General features: G+C 47.6%; 1 protein-coding gene across 1 annotated transcript in view; it reads right to left on the bottom strand.

The window, feature by feature from the left end:
- The window catches only part of Spg7 (SPG7 matrix AAA peptidase subunit, paraplegin), a 51459-nt gene extending 35657 nt beyond the window's left edge, over positions 1–15802 (bottom strand). The window contains exon 1 of the mRNA XM_076430180.1: positions 15663–15802. The gene's annotated coding sequence lies outside the window, so the exon portion shown is untranslated. The remainder of the gene's footprint in view (positions 1–15662) is intronic.
- Between the last annotated feature and the right edge of the window lie 4319 nt (positions 15803–20121).

Genomic DNA, 20121 nt, shown 5'->3' with positions numbered 1-20121 from the left:
ACATACAAAATGTTATCAGGTTGCCCACATAAGAATAAACAATTACCCTAACTAAATGATCTACCATCTTTCGAACGTAACGTCTCGAAGAGCCCGAAGGTTTCTCAGGGACCAACTTAGATCCCTCTTCCTCGAATCCGTGGAAGGTCTCTTGGAAGATTGGGAAACCGCGGTTAGGTAAGCGAAGCGTTGCCAAAAGCTGCGAGAGCTTTTCCGCCGCGAACCTGACAGAGTATGTTCGTTCTCTCTCCCGAGAGAGAGAGAGAGAGAGAGAGAGGGGGAGAGGGACCGTTTTATAATCCGCTAATTAACGAGCCGACTCTCGATAATTGTCTGCAACGCTGGTACCGCGGCAACGTATTATCCCGCGTCGTCGTCGGCGTGATTTACGTCACGAGTAAATATGCGAGAGCATTATTTATCCAGACGTACATACGTGCTACAGTTTATCGTCTCGGCGAGATCTCAAACTTTACGTATCGCCTGACTGTTTCCTGACACGCGGTCAGGCCACGTGATCGAATAATACTTTTCACCCACGAGCTGTCTCCGTCTTTGACAGCCTTTTTTGTCATTTCGCACAGAGTCTACTACATAGGAGTATGATGAATTCCCTATGAATCGAAATCAAATTCTACGATCGGGATGGAGGGAGTTGATGAAACTAGTTCGTCTCGAAGCAACATGGGAGATCAAGCGTGTTCTGAACAGACAGCGTTATTTCCGATCGACCTGTCAAAGGATCGAACGAGTTAGCGCTGTTCTTCCGCGTTAAACCGTCCGAGTGTTTCCTCCCTGGGACCTCGAGCTGTATTCAGCATCGCCGAAACCACCGGGTCAACAGGTTCACGTTCATGCTAGCGCGGCGAACGTTAGGTCCTTTTCGGACAAGGTAGAGTACGTCCAGCTCCGGTATAGTGACACGCAGGGTTCGAGCCCGCAGAGAAAGGACAAGCGGCCGACAGAAAAGAGTGGAAGGACGGAGGTTGTCAAAAGAGAAAGGAAGGAACAGAGAGATGGGGTTGGAATAAAAGAGGCTGAGGGGAGCACCGGGTAGAAAGGCAGTGAGAAACGAAGTGTGTGTGTATGAGAGGGAGAGAGAGAGAAAGAGATAGATTCAAAGAGTGAAAGAGAGAGAGAGAGAAAAAACGGAAGAAAAAAGGGGGGCAGAGAGGCTGGTGGGGTCGATAGTTGGCCGAGTTGGCGGGAGAGCCGGTTGTGTAACAAAGGAGCGAACCAAGTAACAAGAATCCCAAGGTGCATTCGTCGATACGTGACGGCTTCCTCGAGCCACCACGTTTCGTTGATAAATCCTCGGCGAACCCGCTCCCCGATAGATCCCGCACAACTCCTGTTCCACAAATCTCTCCTGTATGATCAAGCTAGGCCCTCGATCCATCCGCGATCCGTCGACGATCGTGACGCAGACGTTTCGATGGAACTGTCCGCTGCAGACGTGTTTCGCAACGCGTAAGAATATTGTAATTAGAACGGGTCAATCGATGTCACGTTCGATAATGGTGTCGGTAGCCGACGTAATGACGACCGCTCGTCCGATCGATAATAACACCGTCCAATACCGATTTTCCCTCCGTGTCACATCCACTGATATCTACCTGCGTGCTTTAACCAATTTCCTAGCGAAAACCTCGAAACCTGCTTTTCGAAATCGGTTCGGAAAGAACAGTACCGAGTGCATGAAATATGTATTAAAATAACTTAATTTAGTTCAACAACCTCTTACTCTTCGAACTGCTTGTTCTATCGTATTCGGCTGAACCGAAACAAAGAATGATTCGAATCGCACGTCAGAGTGAAGTTGGCTGTCTCATACCATTTGTCAAGCAACAATAATTAATGTATCCGTAATAATTCATTATTTCGAACGGCTGTGTTTGTAATCTCATTTCGACTAAAACCCCGGCTAGTTCTGGCAACACACACACACAGTTGCCGGATGGCGTGCAGTTGAACGCGATATTTTTCGTGTGTCGTTGCGCCACTGCCTATGATAAGTGGAAGATTCCGTGGCGGGGGATGGGGATCCATTTATCTTCGCTTTCCAGCGAGCGTAGCGCAATTTGTAATAGCGTACACACATACATAGCACCGGTTCGAGGTGGTCGATGTCGCACAAGCCTGACGATTTGTCAGACGCCGATCGAAATCACGGTTCGATTAGTATATACCCGGAACAAAAAATAAACCGATAGAAGTCGTCTGGCGTGATAACGACGCTTATCTGCGCCCCCGATATCGTCGGTCTCTTAAAAAGACATGACTATTCCCGTTGTCCAAAGGGTTAGGCACAAAGAGGATATTATATCCACAGTCGCGGGCTGCTATTATAGTCGGCACGGCGGCGGACCGATTCGAACAAACGAATTGAATGTCAAAAAAAAAATGTGAACTTGAAATAGTCCAAGTCCGAACTCAGATTCCAGACACTTTCGAGCACCTTCTAGCCGTGGTGCACACCCTGAGAAGTCTGCAGAGGTTCGCAAGCGATCAGAAAGGGAGTGAATGACAGCAGAAACAAAGGCTAGTCCCGAATTTGAATAATTCGTAGCATCTTCGCGGGGCGATGGCTCTTTAGCCTCCCCTTCTAGCTGTCCTCTGTCTTCATTCCCTGCAACCCTCTTCCTCGATCTCACCCTCGACACAGTCGTCCCTCTTCATCCCCGGTGGTGGAAGTTCTCCACCCGTTTCTCACCGATTTCCATCGTCTTCTCTTTCAGACTGTTCCTCCCTCTGCCCCTATATCTCTCCTTCCCTCCCTACTAGGATCTATCTTTTCCCCGTCTTTTTCTCCGGGAGCGATCGGTGGACCCTAGGGACCACGTGGTGGGGGGCCACGTGCTCCCGGTACCGAGTCACGCGAGGGTAGGACACGTGGTGTGTACACGCACGTCCGTCCGGGGACGCATTGGCGCAGCAACGCGTTCTCTTATCCGGGGGCCCGTTCGGTACACACGCCCGCGGAAATCGTCGCGCAGTGGGCCGTCTCTATAAAATCGGTGGAATCGATTGAAAAATTTTCTTGTCGCGAAATATCGCGTGAAATATAATATTCGGTATTCTTAGTCGACGCTATGTTAAGGGGGAGACTAGTGTAACGAGGAAATCGATTTTTTCGTATCAAGTATTAATGTTATTCCTTTCGTTCAAGGCGAGAGGCTCAAGTAACGGGTCGAACAGTTCGATTTCTTTTTCATCGCATAAATCAATGCTGTCGCATGTCGAGGATACACTCCGGAAGCATTTCTGAATGCTCTTTCAAGGAAACGTTCACGTCGAAATCGGAAAGAATTCGCCGCTACACCCAATAAAGCGTCTATTGAGCGTAATCGACGATTCAAATTTTTCGATAAGAGTCCGCGGCGTTGCCAGGTCGAGACGTGCGATGTTGCCGCGTGTTCCCGCAGTGGGCGCGCGCGCGATATAGATTTTTTAATAGATACATAGAAAGCGTACGGAACGGATCGTTTCTTGCTCTCGAAAAAAATGTGTCACCTTTTATCTTATCGGTGCGGAACACGTGTATGGGTTGCAGTGCGAGTGTGCGTGCGCGGCAGTACAGAAATTCGAGCGTGCGAGAGATAGGGTTTACGCGTGCGTCAACGAAACGAGCGGGTTCTTATCGGTTTCATTGTTTCCTGCTCCGATCGTGGACTCTCGAGAGTCAGACGAAGGAGAGACGCGGACTTCCTACGAGAGATAGCGGCCGCACGCTAATTACGCGGGCCCCGTGTAACTTCCCTTTCATCGCTTCCGAATCCGATATCGATCTTTCTCGACAAAGAGCCCCGGCTTCGGAAACTGGGCCACGCACTCCGCATTTTCCAACCGAAAGAGAATAACTTCTCTCAAACTGTACCACACGACTTCAGCTTCTGAAGCTGGCAAAGAATTAAATGTAAAAATTAAAGCACGAATCGAAATGTTGTAGCAACAAAGTTGAAAAGAAATGAAAATGATGAGGTAATCCGTTATCAATTATTTCTGATAGGCAGTGGTCCACACAAATTCACACACCAGCTCTGCCCTAACACTATTGTTGTAACATAATATCCTAGTACCATGATGCTATGTGAACGGTTCAAAGCCGATGGAAGCTCAGAACGAGGTTTCAAGAGCTGTTGGAAAAATATCGGAAAACAGCTGGATTGCAACTCTGAATCGTTGATCGATTCGGTTGGTTGTCGGCTCGGTATTATAGTTGCTGGTCGGCCAGCTGCACTTGACTCTCCTATGTAAGATAAATAGGTGCGGCTGGTTCCTATTAATAGCGGTTGGTTCACGTGGGGATTGCAGTGTTCCAGCCTCGGCGTAACTCACCAGCCGGTTCACCGTTCCGTCAAGAATTACTCCGTCCATATCGTAAATTACCGCAGTACTTACGTAATAGCACCGGCTCGATCACGAGGATGCCCGAAAACCGCCGACCTTTAGCTAGAAATTTACGGAGTTGTACAGTGGCGATTGACAATGGGAAAATTTGTATTATACTTTGTTCGGGCATTAACTTTGAGTTTCTCCTAGTATTTCCGGAGGACGGATCCCGGGAGCCGTTTCGAAACCATAATTTATGACGGTGGGATCGACTGGAGGACCCATTAAACCACGCTACGATTCTAAAACGGGTCCCTAAATGCCTGCTTTTTATTGCCCGGCTATCGACTTTTCACCGACAGCTTTCCCGTTTGCGGTTTAACGGCGTTTATGTGCGCCCCGTTCAACCCCCATGGCTCCGAGCTGAACGGAGCTAGCGTACAAAGTAATTCGGAAACGCGTGCGTGTGCATACCGTTGCGCAGAAAAATTGCAACATCGGCGGTAAATTAATAAAGGTGAAAGCTGTTCGCGAGGCGCACAGATTAAATATCGATTAAGCCGATTCTGCAATCGGTCTTGTCATTTTTCATCTGTCTTGCGCGCGGCAAAAAATTGTTCGACCCGGCTGTACTTGATCCTAATTTCTGTCGCCGCGTTTATGCCCGCTTTTCTGCCTTTTACGCGACCCTGACACCATAAAATGTATCATAGTATGTACCGTGGCATCTGTTGTCGGAGATCAAATGGAGTCTCGTAAAAGTTTTCTAATGAATTTCTCGACGAAGTTCGGTGTGTTTTCTATTAGTTGGTCAAGCCGGACTGGAATTAGGATAAGGGGCACGATGATTAGCCGGCCGAGTGGGAGTGAAGAGAGCGTGAACGGGGGAAGGAGATCAAACAAAATCCGGTATAACGGGCGACGACCTTTAGGCACGTGTCCCACGCCACGTGCTGCATTCGATAAACTGTCGAACCGGCCCTTTTGCCTCTCTTATCTCTCCGTGTTTCTGTTTTCACCTCGTTCTGCTTGAAATTGTTCGCTTGGCCCCCATATCCGGGCCCTTGCGATATCCTTTTATCGAAGAACCAGTCCCAGGGTCCCTTATCCGTGGACGATGTCAATGTAGAAACAGAGACAAAAGGTCCAACTTCCTCGTGGAGTCTGTAAATTAGGTTCGGGACACAGGTTGCCCTTCGGAGCAGTGGTGTGGCGCAGGGGCCACAAAGCCGCGCCCCTACGCAAGCTACACAGAGGGAAAGCAAGAAGTCTTTTGTTAAGCCTTTGATAATTCCATGATAACCAAACGAATTTACGTTGCAAGCATGACAATTAATTCTGCGAACAATATGATTTATCGATACCTCATCATTAGCAACGTTTAACCAAGATACTTCCTGTTAGAATCGACAGCGTTACCGTCAATTTCTCAGCAACGTTTCTGCTCGAACATTTGCAGAAACGAAAGAGAATGGCACGGGACAAAACTGGCGAATTTTGTCGGGGGTCTAATATATCAAATCGGATGGCTCCGCGAAAGCACTTTGAACGATAGAGGGAAACCTCGAGCACAAAGGACGAGTTAACTCGTTCGAGGAGGCAGATTGGCGAGGATTGCGAAAACGCAGACCGGAGGCACGAAAGAGGAGTCGAAAGGGGAAAGAGCTGAATCAAACGAATAGCTCTGGCAGCCGGCTGACTGACTTGTTAGCGTAAAACGAAATACGATTCTGGAAAGAGGAGAGAGAGAGAGAGGAGAGTTGGCGAATCGGTGAATCGGCGAAGAGGCGCGAGTCGGCGAAAAAATAAAAAGGAGAGGAACGTGGCTTGCGAGAGGACGGAAGAGGAAGAGAGCGAGCCGAGGCTAAAGGCTCGCGCGAATCGTTGCTTACGTAAGTACAAGCGCAGATAAGAACGTGCTTATCTGAAGAACCGTAGCTTGCAAGCCGGCTCGAACGATCCGAAAGTGCGCAAGCGGAATCGGTATGGCGGAACTACGTTTTTGCGAAATTTACTGGCTGCTCTGCTTAACAAATCGCTGTCAGAATCATTCCCCTGCGACGAAAAATGTTTCGAGCACAATGTTGTTGTCAAGTGATTGGACAGCAGTTTTACGATTAAATGTTTTCTATATCAACATTTTGTATAAACGCATAGAATCCGCAGTGTAGAAATAACAAAGTTATCAAGGATGAAAATACGACTCACTAAATACCACTGCCTTCTCGCGTGTCTGCGCGAAGCAATTATGTGAATAGGTAGAACGAGTCTCGGCTATATTCTTTAAAAACAAGAAATTCTAGCGACTGACTGTACAGCTCGAAAGACGGCAATTTTGTGGGCAGCGTTTTGCTTGGCCACCTACAATGCAGTCCAGCTCGTAGACGTTTTAATTTAGCTCGTAATTGGCGGCCTTGTCAGTCAATTTTCATTCACGACACCCGTGGAACGGAACACGAAACGATGAAACGAGGAAAAAAGAGTGCAGGTTGGCGAGGATTAACGCGGAGAGTTTGCCGAGCAGCTTGGAATTGCAAAGCCGGTGAACTATGAACCCGAAGTGTTTGCCAGCCTCGATGAACAGTCGCGGTGTTCGCGGAAAAATTTGTCCTTCCCGCGATAAGTATCGGGAGTCGGTACCGAGAGGAATAAAAGAACCTCGCGCTCGTAACAACGATTACGTATCCGGCGTTGTTGCACACAGGTGCACCGTAAAGTACATACATAGAGCTCTGTCGAGCGCGGCCGAACACACGCTCGCCCGGCCGCCGCAGAGATAATCTCTAATTTTTTTGCCTCTCCTCGCATTTACGTCGCCGATGCTATTTCATTCCGCGTTATTGTTGCTCGCCCGATGAGCAACGGCTCGTCAGTTGACGGCGTTGACGGCTCGGAACAAGCTGGCCGTTATGCAACGACTGCGAACCGCGCAACGTTGACTTTGTTATGGTCCTTGGTCGGAGCTATACGCTGTTCAAATAATCTCAAGAAAGAGGGGACACCGTTGTGACGACGACAATTTTACGCCTTACCTTTTGTCAGGCGTTAATGAGCACTCGGGCGAAATGTTAACGCGGTGACCAACGTTCGCTGGTAATTGGGTGACACGTTTTCGAGGAGATTCCTTCTTACTTCAATGATTTAGGCATGCTGTTCGAACGCTGTTCAATTTCCAGAAAGAAGACTCCTCGATTCCTTTAGTCTGCACTATCAGTCTAATTAATTTCATAAAAACGTGTCAAACGCTTGTATTAAAAATGATCCACAGCCACAGGTTTGAAAATAAAACCTAGCATACAAGATTGTGGAACAACGGCGCCTGAAATTGCAAGCCTCTACAGTTCGCCTAGATCTTCTTAATCTGGAGCGTTCGGTCGCATCGGTCTTGTTTGTTGTCACAAGCGTAAACGGACCGGAAAGCCCATTTGCCAGTCGCCTCGTTGGCCTAACGCCTCCCATAGTCCCGCAGAATTATGTAAGTTCGTTCGCCTCGCGAAAAAATTCGGAGCAGCGCTGCGGTCGGCCGTTTCCTCTCGCCGAAAGGAATTAACTTCAAGGTCTTCGTCGTAACTGGCAATAATCGTTGCCCTGAAATTCTCAATTTGTCGGCCTCCCTCCTGCGGCCGACCGCGCGCGCCCGAGTCCCACTCGCCAAAAATACGCGCCGGCTAAAGTCGTCGTTGTCGTCGTCGTCGTCGTCGTCGTTGACGCACGTTGCATCTTGCGTGTTGCACAGTGGCAGACCGACGGAGGGAACCCGATGTTTCTCCGCTATAGCGAACGAATTAAAAATCAGGCTGGGTCATCGGCGCGTCATCTGGCTTTTTGCGAGGTTAGGCGACGACGCGGCTCTCTGCCACTGTGCCAGCCCCGGTGTCATGACTTTTCTTATGCAGATGTTGAGCGCAGTCTCCTCGAACGCTGTTGCGTAAAGACGCCATTTTCATGCTTGACCTTTGGTCGCTGGGCTCGGTCAAACCCTAGTCCAAGCCTTCATCTGTTACGTTCGTCTAAAAAATATTTTTGTTTTTGAAAACGCTGTGAATTATATTCATATACTATTCATAGTTCACATTGTCACAATTGTTAGACTACTCGAGACGACTTGTTAGTTTTCTTTGAATTATTGAGAGGCTCTTAGGTATTAGTTGGTAGATACAACGTTAAGTTGACAGCCGCTTTTACCGGGTCTAATGTTGTTTGTCCAAGCAGACGTCCGAAATCGATTGACCTAATTGCGAGATATCAAAGAGAACACCTTCTAAACTCGGAGTACATCATCGAGAGGCTAGTACATAAATCCAGAACATAATCCTCTAAAGAGCATGAGTCAAAGGCTGAGATAATTATTAGACTCTTGGACTCGCTAATGGACTGCGGATCTTTATGCAAATATCTAATTTTATAATCACCATCGGATTGAGAAAAAAACTTCTTCTGTATTAAAAAAACGCGTTTATAAATGGTAAAGACCCACAATCGATTAAGGATGATGAGGATTACACTTTTTCACGATTTTCTATTTTTGCCCTCATTAACCGGCCGATATAGCTGACCCAGAAAATTGGCAGAAAACCGACCCGGTTATATTTGAACGTCCCTCGTACTTCCGGAAGGACTCGCTATTACGGAATCGGGCGAATAGTATCGGCTGGATCTAGACGGTGAAGGTGTCACTAGTATCTTTTGTGAAAACAGTTTCGTCGGCGAACTCTCGATGGTAGAGACGGGGAAGAAATAGGCCGCTTTTCGTCAGGCCCCTCTTCCTTCCGTTCCCTAGCCACGAGGTAGGTCGATCCAATTGGGGGTTCGAATAGCCTAACGTGGTGGCCTCCCCTTTGAGTTGCCGAGTTGCGATCAATACTCACGATGCCAAAGCCAACACCGACTCTCTCGGCTCGCTGCTCGACTTCGCCAGAGGTCTTCGCCGCTGTCCTTGAGTGTTATAGCAATTCACCGGGAACACGGCCTCCCGTGGATCACGTTCATCATTGGACGCCGTGCTTCGCGATTCCGGGAAATTGCTATACCGCGGGTTCTACGGAAAAACGCATGGGACACGATCTGCGCGTCCTAGGAAATGCCATGGGTTGAGAAACAACAGGACTTTCGAGCTTGTCTCACTGGTTTTCTTTCTTCAGATTGTTCTTTAGCTACGCTGTCTTTGTCAGCAGAATTTCCTGGCGTAGTTGACGCACTCGTGTTCGAATTCGAAAAAGATTGCACAGAAAATGAGGGTGAAAGCTACCAGATATTTTAATGTTCTGAAAGACTTCTGTACGATCGCCAGTGAACAGTGACAGCCACGTTGAGGAAAATTTTTATCAATTTCAGTATAATATTAACAAGTTTGCATATACGATGTTATTCTTCTTATTGCAGTCGGATTTAAGCACCGGTCATCGTGACGTTGACCGTGATAACTGGGTGAAGTAAAAAGTGTGAAATCATTGGAAACTTGCAACGCGTTTCCTCGAACGCCTGGCGGTTTCCGTTGAAGAGGCGATCGAGGAAAAGCGATACTGTTCGGGGAAAAACATATTCGAATACACGATAAAATATTCTCGTTCATATATTCGGTGATATACTCTTCTATATTCAGATGTTTTATTTGAATATTTTCATTATTTGTACCAAATCTAAATGTCAATTCAATCATGAGATTTTCTGGCCGGGGGTAGACGATCTAAAAATATAATATTAGAAAAATTCGAGACATCGATCAACTGCATACGAACGAACGAGCGCTCCATTGCAAGAAAGCGTTCCCTGCTGTCGTACAGCACCGTGCTTCCGCCGGCGAATTCAACACTATACTATATACCACACGCATGCGAATCCACGGGGTGTGCAAAAATACCCAACCTCGACCAATCAGACCACAATTCTCTTCTAAAACCAGAACGAAACAGGTCCAAGCAAATCAGAACTTTCTTTCTCCAATAATTAATCATTCCAAGAACATTTACGAGCATTCGTTGTAAGCAACTATTTTCCAAAATTAATAGAATGTAGATTTAAATAATTAGCAAAATCGTTTTGGGAGACGTTTCAAGGCAAATCTCCCCAGTAGCAGCGTTTTTGTGAACGGTTCGTATGAAAGGGGGTCTACAGCTGTTTAATGCCGTCGGTTCGATCATGCGAGGAATTTCGGGACACCCTGTATGGGGAGTTTGCGTGCGCGCACACAAAAGAGCGTTTCACGTACAAGAATCCGTACGTACAGCTGCGCGTTGCGTCACTCTCCGCAATTTCGGATACCCGCTTACCTACTCGTAATCGCTACAAGGAAGAGGAAGCGATGGATGGGGCTGCTCTCTCGCTCCCCGATGACCTTTCTCTTTCTGTCGATTATCATCGGGCGTGCGCATATGCGTCCACACGGGGCACGCAGGAACGCGCAACACGCGTGCTTTGCTGTGTACATACGTAAGAACTGTATTCCCTGTGATGCGATATGCTACACTGTACCGTGACTGTGCTGTTGCCTCGCTCACTCGCCTTGGACCGTTGCACAACCACACGGCTTCCCGTTTTCTCGACCTTCTCGATCGTGGATCGTGGATCCAGCTCATCCACGGAATCCTACCTCCTCGACGTGGACAAGATCGAAACGCCAGATTGCTCGGACCTTAACCCGACTACACACAGTGCTCGCATGCTACATACTTTGTTACAATCCCCCATGCTTCCTCCGATTTCCCCGTAAAATCCCGAATATTTTAACTAGACAGCGTTTCTGACTGTTTCAATTTTATTGAGGAAAGCTTCGCATCTACCTTGGAAGTCTAATGGATAAGGATTGTTTACTAGATCCTTCAGTGGCAACGGTAATTTTCATACTGAACCAACAACCGACCCCCAATAACTTAATCTAATAATTTCGTTGGTAGGAGGATCGAGCATGATCTTGAACAAGTAGGCAGAAAAATGTGTGAAGAATATTGATAACTGAGAATTAAACTTTGTTGCAAAGCTGATAGACGCAATTGAAACTTTTCCAGCACTCTTATCGAAAACTATTCCGCGGTCGCTCCGACTTATCAGCTTAAGATATTCGCTCGTTTCAATCTTCCCTATAGCTCAAGTGTGGATTACACTGTTATGAATACTTGTCGGATTAATCACTGCTCACTCCGGCGCCAGAGCAGTCTTGAAACGTTGATTTTTGATATCGAACTGCTTCGATAAATTCCAGAAGAATTCCCAACGTTCAATAAAAACGAATAAGAAAAGTTATGATTCCACACAGTTCTTCGTAAGAAGACCGTTGGAATATTTTCAAATAATTTGTCAGACGTTTGAACCTGAAGCACCGTGAACCCCAATTTCAGCCATGAACTCGACGTTCTCGGACGTCCCACGCGAATTCATTCCTCGCTATTCGCGGCGCATGGGAATCGCCAGAAATGTATTTGACGTAATTTGCATAACGGCATATGCCACGGCAACATAAAACTTGCCATCTACTCGCTGTCTATAAGCAGAGTCCACCCCGCTGCCTAAAGCTAGACGCCGCGCCGTCGTGCGACGCCCTTTGTTGAATGAACTGTGTATGTATACTGCTACAATTCCTCTAGCATGCTACACTAGCAACTCGGTCTTCAAAAACCCTTGGCGATTAAACGTGAGGGCCGTAATACGTGGGTACAGCTTCAAGGACGGGCCAGCCCACGAAGTATAGTTCCCGCGCGGCGTTTGTCCTATTCAACCTTGTTCCGGCGGCTATAGAACATTTTGTACTTCGCACTGATTACGAGCTTACCCGGCATTATGCGAGAAACGGGTTCTCAAGGAAAGTGTCCACGCTGGAAAATTGAACGGGATTCATTAAAATATGAAAAACCCGTCGAGCTGACTAATGAGGTCAACTTAGACCAACACGCGCAGGCTGGCTCAAATTCTAAACCAGCTTATTACCAGCTTGAGAACTTTTAGAAAGTCCAGAACTACTTTGTTATCAACTTGTACATCTCGACTTGTAAAATTGTTGTGACCCATATAGGGGGCCGGTAACGTGTCACCCACTGCAGTATTTCTAACCACTGCAGCAGTCCGCTTCATCCATAAAAGTTGCTCGTCCAAAACAACAAGTCTCGGGACTCCCAAGTTAAGATCCTTTGAAAATAATATACTGATATGTGTACAATAATGATAACAAGTCAATTCATTTGACCGTGGTAGGTTTACTGTTAATTTGTATAAAGATTCGCAGTCTAAAAACCCTGTAGCTGAAGCAAAGATAGCCAACGACCACGTTAAGGATGTTCTGGTGGTACAATGGGAGACAAAAGTACAAGAAATTCGAAATCCATCGATATACATATATTGGCAATGAAAGCCATTCACTAGTATATTTTGCATTAAACTTTTGCGAATACTGTACCCTCTGTAGCTATAGATATCAGACAACACGATAAACTTGACGTTTTGTAACAGTTTATAATTTTTTTGCTCTGTAACTGTTTGGTGAATCCTAATTAATTTTGAACATAATTAATTACATAATTTTTACTACATATAAAAAAGAAACTGCAGTTTCCAGTTGCGTTTTTTCAAGGTTTAAATAGGGTTTGAAGTGGAATTTTATGAATTCTCCATAAGAAGACGTGTTAGGATGTGCAAAATTTAAGTTGCTATAATTCTAAAACGGTACAGTGAATCGAACCCAAACTTTGGTAGTTGCATTAATTTAGCAAGAATTATATATTGTCAAATTTTCAAAAAATTTTGTTGCGTTTTTATATACCTCCAGAACATCCTTAAGGTCTAATTTCGACCGGCCAGTTAAGGGTCAACTAATTCTTTGTCGTTTAGGGGTGCGGGCAGTGTTCCGCAGGAGTTTGTCCGAATCGGAAAACCGCAGAAATACTTTTCAGCGTGTCGAATACATAGACGACGTTAGAGGCGTGATAGACGGATTACGCAGCCGCTGTCTCATTTCGCAGAGTGCATGGAGCACGGAGAGAGACGCGTGTAACGACTGTAACGATGGTCACGCTCGCACACACACACATACACGGAGTGGCGCGCTGCGCTGGTAAGGAGCGCTTGCGCTCGCGCGGGCACACAGTGGTGTCGCACACACGCGAGAAAGAGGGGAACAAAGAAAAAGCCCTAGCGACCAGCAATGCGGCAACGGTGAGCGCCTGCGCGCCACGCTATGTGAGTCAAGGACGACACGTGCGGCTCCGAACGACCTACTTATACCCCGTTGGTTCGTGCGCGATCGGCTCTGCCGCACGAACCTTCCCGAGCGTGGAAATAGGACGACACACCGAGTCGTGTCGAGTTGAGTCGAGTCGAGTCGAGTCGAATCGAGACGAGTCGGGCTCTCCCGATGTTCCCGTCGAGCCGAACCGAGCCGAGCCGAGAGCATTTCGTCCCCTTTACCCCATATTTCTCCTCCCCTCCACCCCCCTTACAGTAGTAAGCGAGCTTCGTTAATCGACTAACCGCTATACGCGCAGCACCGTTCTTACGCGTTTAATACTTCGAATGACGAAGATCCATTCGGATCCATGAAATTTTCTCGATCTTTCGGCTGGCTCGATCCGGCTTGAGAGTCAGTCGTTCACGAAGCTTCGCCGCGATCCCGCCGATATGCACCGCCATGTATTTGTTCTATTCGCGATACCGGTAGATATCGATATGTCCATGGTTCTGGAGATCTACTGCTAAATATTTGTCGTACCAGGAGAAACGGTTCCGCGGAAATTGTTTCGAGCGAACGCCCCGCCGCCGTTACGTAACGATGATTATTGAGAAAACATCCAATCGACGCGACGCGTGGATCCACGAACCCGGTCTACGGTCTTCAACGATTTTATGCTCGGCTCGGGGAAGTAGAAGGAGCGAACGCGCTAGAATGGAGGGTGAACTCTGTACTACCCCTCGCGAAAAGTGATCGAAATTGCGAACGGGATCATTGCTAGCGCTTGACGATATTCGTATTCGATGAACATTGCTTCAGTTAAACACTCAAAAACGTAGAAATTTTGCTCAAGTGGTGGAGATACGCAGGAATGAATATGTATTTTTGTGATAGTATTTCATCCTCGACCTTCCGGGTTGTTATCGATGGAAATATTTTTACAGTGACATCTGCAATGTAGTTCGAGGTAGGAAATATTTTTTACCGGGGGTAGTACTTGCTGGACCGACACGAGGTCACCGCGGAAGCTCGAGTGTCCGGAATAGCGGATCTTGATGGCCGGGGGCCACCGCGGCGCCCTATATGCGAAACGTGGAGAGGATCGATAGAAAAATGGGTCAAAGGTTCGACGCCGGTCTCAGCGTGAGTAGTAGTGGCAACGATAGTCTGGTTACCTTTACTACTGTACCGTAAATATTGCATAGGGCAATTCTCGACATTTGTTTCGTCAGCAATTCCTCGCAATTACAATGCTTTATCGATAGCTCTACCGTAATTCGCAGAAGGGCCACCTTGTGCATTCGACAAATTTCTGATATCTCACTGCCTCAACTTGCTTACGTAAAAAATGCGAAAGTGGAAATCCAGTACATAAATGAGTACCCAATTGCCAAGGGTTAATTTGCAAATCTTTCGCGAGTACATAACTGTATCTCCTCTAGAAAAGCACGTAGAAAGACTTCCGAATAAAAAACGCAATTAGACATTGATTATTGCAAAATCGAGTACAACGCGATGGAGGAAAGAACGTTAGTTGATCGCGGTAATTCTTTCTAATATATTCCCGAAGTTCATAGGTGATCGCGTCATTCGGTGGACAAGAATCGCGGCCGGTACATCGGATTGATCATAGTTTGCGCATAGCGGCAAGAGGGGCGGTTGGCCGACATCCATCCCCGTGGTTGGTGTCGGGGAAGCTCTGTGCACCACTACATATGCCGGCCCTTCGGACTCGTCGAGGATCGAGTCCAAAGGCGGTGGGTATAAAGGCTGCCTTGATTCGTCGGTTTTCTTCCCACCGGCAGCATAAGTAGCGCGTTTCCGCGCGGGTAGCGGCCAGTTCCTGTTCGACCGTCATACGACCGTAGCCAGGCGCGGGCGTGTGGAATCTCCCAGTACCGAGTACACACTTATACACATACAGAGAGAGCGAGAGAGAGAGAGAGAGAGAGAGAGAGAGAGAGAGACAGAGACACATACACACCTCGACGCTCGTCGAGAGACACAGATCCGCGACCGCGTGCGCGCGCGTTCCTCACACACGTACAAGAGCTCCCGCGAGTACACGAGACCGTATGTGCACGTGTGCGCATATTTCCCTCTCTCTCCGGCTTCCAGTGTCCCCCCACTATCGCGATCTATACGTACAGAGAGACATACTCAGAGATATACTCACGTGTGTATGTAGACGACGACGCGCGGTGTCCTCGTCCCGCGTTGATCATTTCCGTGTGTGTGAGACCTCGAGTGTCCTCGTGTGCGCGCTGGCTCCGTGCATGTGTATCACCATATACATTTATACATACGGTGTCGGTCTTCTTGCTGTGACCGTGTGCGTGCCCCGTGGATAGTGAACGTCGCGGGAATCCGTGGTGTAGAACCGGCCAATCGCGGGCCAAGTAGCAACGGCCGCGCTCCAATCAACGGGCCGGAGTGCTCGCGAATGCGCGCCACTGTTGCCACCGGATGTACGATCGCGGACGGTGGTGGGGATGGACTGAGAGTGCGGCATAGGCTACGCGCTCGAGCGCATCCTCGTTCGTCGCTGCTCGCCCTCGGAGTCGGTCGTGTTTCACGCTCTCGAGTTCTCTCCTCTCTCACCGGCAGTTACCCGAAGCCCACCGGAGAGTTCACTTGCTAGATTGCGGTCTCTCTCTCTTGCATTCTCTCTTACTCGTTCTCTCTCTCTCGTTCGCTCTTTCTTTTTTTTTCTCTCTATCTTTCTCTCTCTCACTCGCTCGATACACACCGGTCATCATCATCATCATCATCATCACGGTGCTACCGTGCCAACACGGTTCCTCCGAGTCTCGACTTGGTTCAGTTCCGATCCAGCCGCGTTCTGTGCCGACTTGTACCACCACGCACCGTCCGTTCCTGGGAAACCGACGACAGCTCTCACAGAAGATACATCATCATCGCGTACGTAAACTCGTGTCTGCCGCGAACCACGGTCCCTCGAGTCCTCATTTTGTGCCGTCGTGGCGTGGCCTCAAGACCAAACGCAACCGGAAACCAGTATCTCGAAACCATAGACCGTGGAACCACGCGGTTTGGACTTCGCCGTTTAACACTTGTGTGTATCTCGAGTCTATTCTTCGACGAGTGTGATCGTACCTCGCGGGCTGCATCGAGTTCCGAGCATTTGACCCCGGAAATGGAAGTAGGTCACCGCGATTCTAGTACGGGTTTATCGTTCTTTTTTTTTCCCCCTATCGCACTTCCGATATCTCTCCGCGGTTTCGAGTCGTGTCGTAAATGGTCGTCGTTGAAAAAATTGTTCCATTCTCGGTTCTCGAAGTTTGCGAAGCGAGAGCAAGTGCCAGCGCGGCACCCGGGAACGGTTTTCCTAATTATAGATAGTCGAAGGTAAATCCGCGGGCGGGTAACGGCGGGTTTGCAGTTTTAGTCGGTTCCGCGAGGCGCGCACCGGTTCTCCCAACGGGCAGAGGCGGCTTCGTGTCCGTTCGTGCAGTTTTTGGAAAAGAAAGAGGAATTGAAAAACGGAAACGTTGCTCGTACGTCGCGATGTTCGTGTTCGTGTTTCTTCTGGCTCTCAGTGGGTAAAGATGGCGGTCCGGTCGTTCGTTGGTTCGTTGGTTGAGTGGTGAGAGGGGCGACTGTGACGCAACCCGGTCGTCACGTGATCAAACCGTGGCTCCGCTCTCGCTGGGCCAGTGTGTGATCTAACGTTTGTTACGGCAGTTGGTGGAGAATACGCAACAACGGCTGGAGTGCAGAAAGGGCAAGAAGAGAGAATATAATAGTTCTCCTTTTTTCTCCTGGGTCTCGTTATCGGGGAGCTGCCACGAATCCGGTCCACCGATGCGCGCCACGCACCCCGTGGATCTTTTCTCGGTCGCTGGGTCAGTGGGGGTGAGAAACTGGCTTGGCTGTGTGCACAGATAGTCAGTCTTTTTCTCTCTCCTATCGGCCTCGCGGCATATCCTTTGACGTACTACCGTGTGGGCTCTCTATCTCTGTCTCTGTCTACACGTTCCAGAAGAATCCACAACGATGTTGCGTGGACTACGTTTGGTATTTTGTATACACGTAGGAGAGCACGGGCTCAGCAGTGAAAACCGTGTTCCCCCAGCTGTAACGCAATATCTTGAAAAGGCTCTGGGATCACGGAGAACACTGCGCGAGTACTGACCGTTCATCGAGCATCGTCATCCTTCATTGTCGTTCCCTCTCGTTTTTCAGTCGCGCAAACGAGGTCGTTCCTCGCAGCACGTAAATTGCTTTTCCGCTCGGTCCAAGAGTGAATCGTTACCGAGTCAATTCGCGCCGCTGATTCTCTCCTGCCCGAGAGAGGGAGTCCAGTATTTTTCTTTTTTCTCTCTTTCTTTGTTTTTTCTTTCTTTCTTTCTCTCTTTCTTGAAAAGCCCGCTCTCGCGACAAGGCCGCGGCATTTCGACCGTTATGTCGCCTGTTTTTAGTAACCGGGCCCGCGACACGTATGTCGTAAATCGGAAGGTGTGCACCTGCTACATCGAACAGCAGGCCAGCTTGCTCGCTTCGCCTTTGCTACGTGTAACACGGCGAGCAGAGCACGGTCGTCGTTGCAAAGCAACTTTGTAATTGCCGTGCAAGAATCCCCGCCGTTAGAGCGCCGTTCACCTCGAGAGCCTTCTATACTTTCTAAAGCCGCTTACTTTCGTAACTTGGCAAATACCGTCCGCCTCGTGCCGTGTACCGGATCGTTGCCGCGATTACGGGCCTCGATATTTTTCCCCCGACTTCTTAAGAGGTTAGGACACCGTGAAAGGCGAAAAAGTAGCCCGGTTTTCTATGAACATCGCGGAAAAAGTCGCCGCGCGATCGACTCTACTTCCAGTGTATCCTCGAACTTGCACGATTATTATTTGCAATCTTTTCAGCCCGACTTTGCTTCTTCGGTGGAATTTAAAACCACCTTGTGTCCAACTGTTGACCGCGTATCCAACTGCGACTCTATAATTTTTGACTCCTTTCAGATCTGTACACTTTTTCTTTCAGAAGAATTGCTCTTTCGGTGGAATTTAGCCTCCTTTTCCTAATCGAATGTTGACCGCGTTTGCAACTGTGCAATTCCATAATTTTTGACTCCTTTCAGAATTGTACACTTTTTGTCGAGACCCTGGAAAATTGGATTTGAGAATTATTTAGCTGTGAATACTTTTCATCGGGACGCTTAAAAAATCCTAACCTGTCGATATAACGACCCGTGGTCGTTTCCCGTGTAATCGATGTTACGGTATTGTTCTCATCGATTTCGATCGTGGATACATTTCTTTGTAAAGAGAACGCTGCACGAGGTAACAGGAATTCGGCATGCACGTAGTTTATTTTTATAGCACTTATCAACGTTGCACACTCGCTGCCATTCCGTACTAGGAATTTACAATCTGGTCGCATGATTCGATAGACGTCACTTTGCGCATAACCTATGCCTATGCCGATGCCAAGTTTGTATGTAGTAAGTTAGTCACGCTTCTCTAGTGCTATACATAGAACGGGGTCGTATTATGGTGTTCTTCATTTGACCGCGTTTACATAGATTTTTCAGTTTGTCGACGAGAATACTTTATCGCAGGCACCTGTGCCCAACTTACCTGTTGGATAAGACAGTCCTGTTTGTAGAATCAAGTTTTCCCTGCGATTCGCGAGAATCGACTTTCCACGTCACCGCGGCCTCACGTATGCCAGGCAGATATCGTGAATCATCTTTCGAAAGGCGGCATAACCTCATTCTACGACTTGAATTCCGAGATGAGAACCGTGTGAGCATGAAGAATGCCTCTAAAACGCGCTATCGTTCGGCTAATTTTATGAGAACCATAATATCTTGCATGAATCAACTTCACTGATACACTACACTCCGACACGACTTATAACAATTAAAACTACCGCGCGAGTTAAAACAACTGCTTTATGAAATCTCATAAAATATGCCGACACGTAAATAAAGAATCCAACGAGCCTACGCTGGTCCGTTATACCGAGTTCAAACGACTAATTTATTATATTAAACGAAATTTTACTAAACCTGTTTTACAGATATCGTGGCTCTTGAAATATTCAGGTTGAATAAACTAATTTATTTAATTATTTTCGGTAATAGTTGCTTTACGATTTTAACAGTCGTAAGATAGGTATTTATTAAATAGACTCCTTTGACCGGTGCAGTAGATAGTTCCAGTGTCGAACCAAAATGGCGTGCGATGAGATCTGTGTCAATTTGAATCGCGAAGAAGATCGGAAACGAGTGTAGAGGTTTTCAATTCAAAGACGTCAGGTCTCGCTTTAAAGGACCGCGTGTCAGTCGTTTCTGTAAATAGAAGAACGTGTTTGTTTTCGCTGTGTAATTTGTACTCTGCTGTCGACCAGGAGAAAACCGTGTCGAGAGGAATCGAGCGACCCGTTTGTTTCGCAACTGCTAATTTAACGCGGCGCACGTTACAGGTGTGAATTGCCAACTTTTGAAAAAGGTAAGCAGAGACGAATCACCTCTTTATTTAACAAATTGTTTCACGGATTAGCCCACCTCGAGTATGTTCAATTCAAAGAAACAAAATTCGTTCTACCATGAGCAACAATCGCTTTGAATGTAACCCTTTGAGAACGAATGTCGCTATATTGATTCGTGATCA

Source organism: Lasioglossum baleicum, chromosome 9 (assembly GCF_051020765.1).
Source record: "Lasioglossum baleicum chromosome 9, iyLasBale1, whole genome shotgun sequence".
Lineage (NCBI taxonomy): Eukaryota > Metazoa > Arthropoda > Insecta > Hymenoptera > Halictidae > Lasioglossum > Lasioglossum baleicum.
This window is presented reverse-complemented; position numbering and strand designations above follow the sequence as displayed.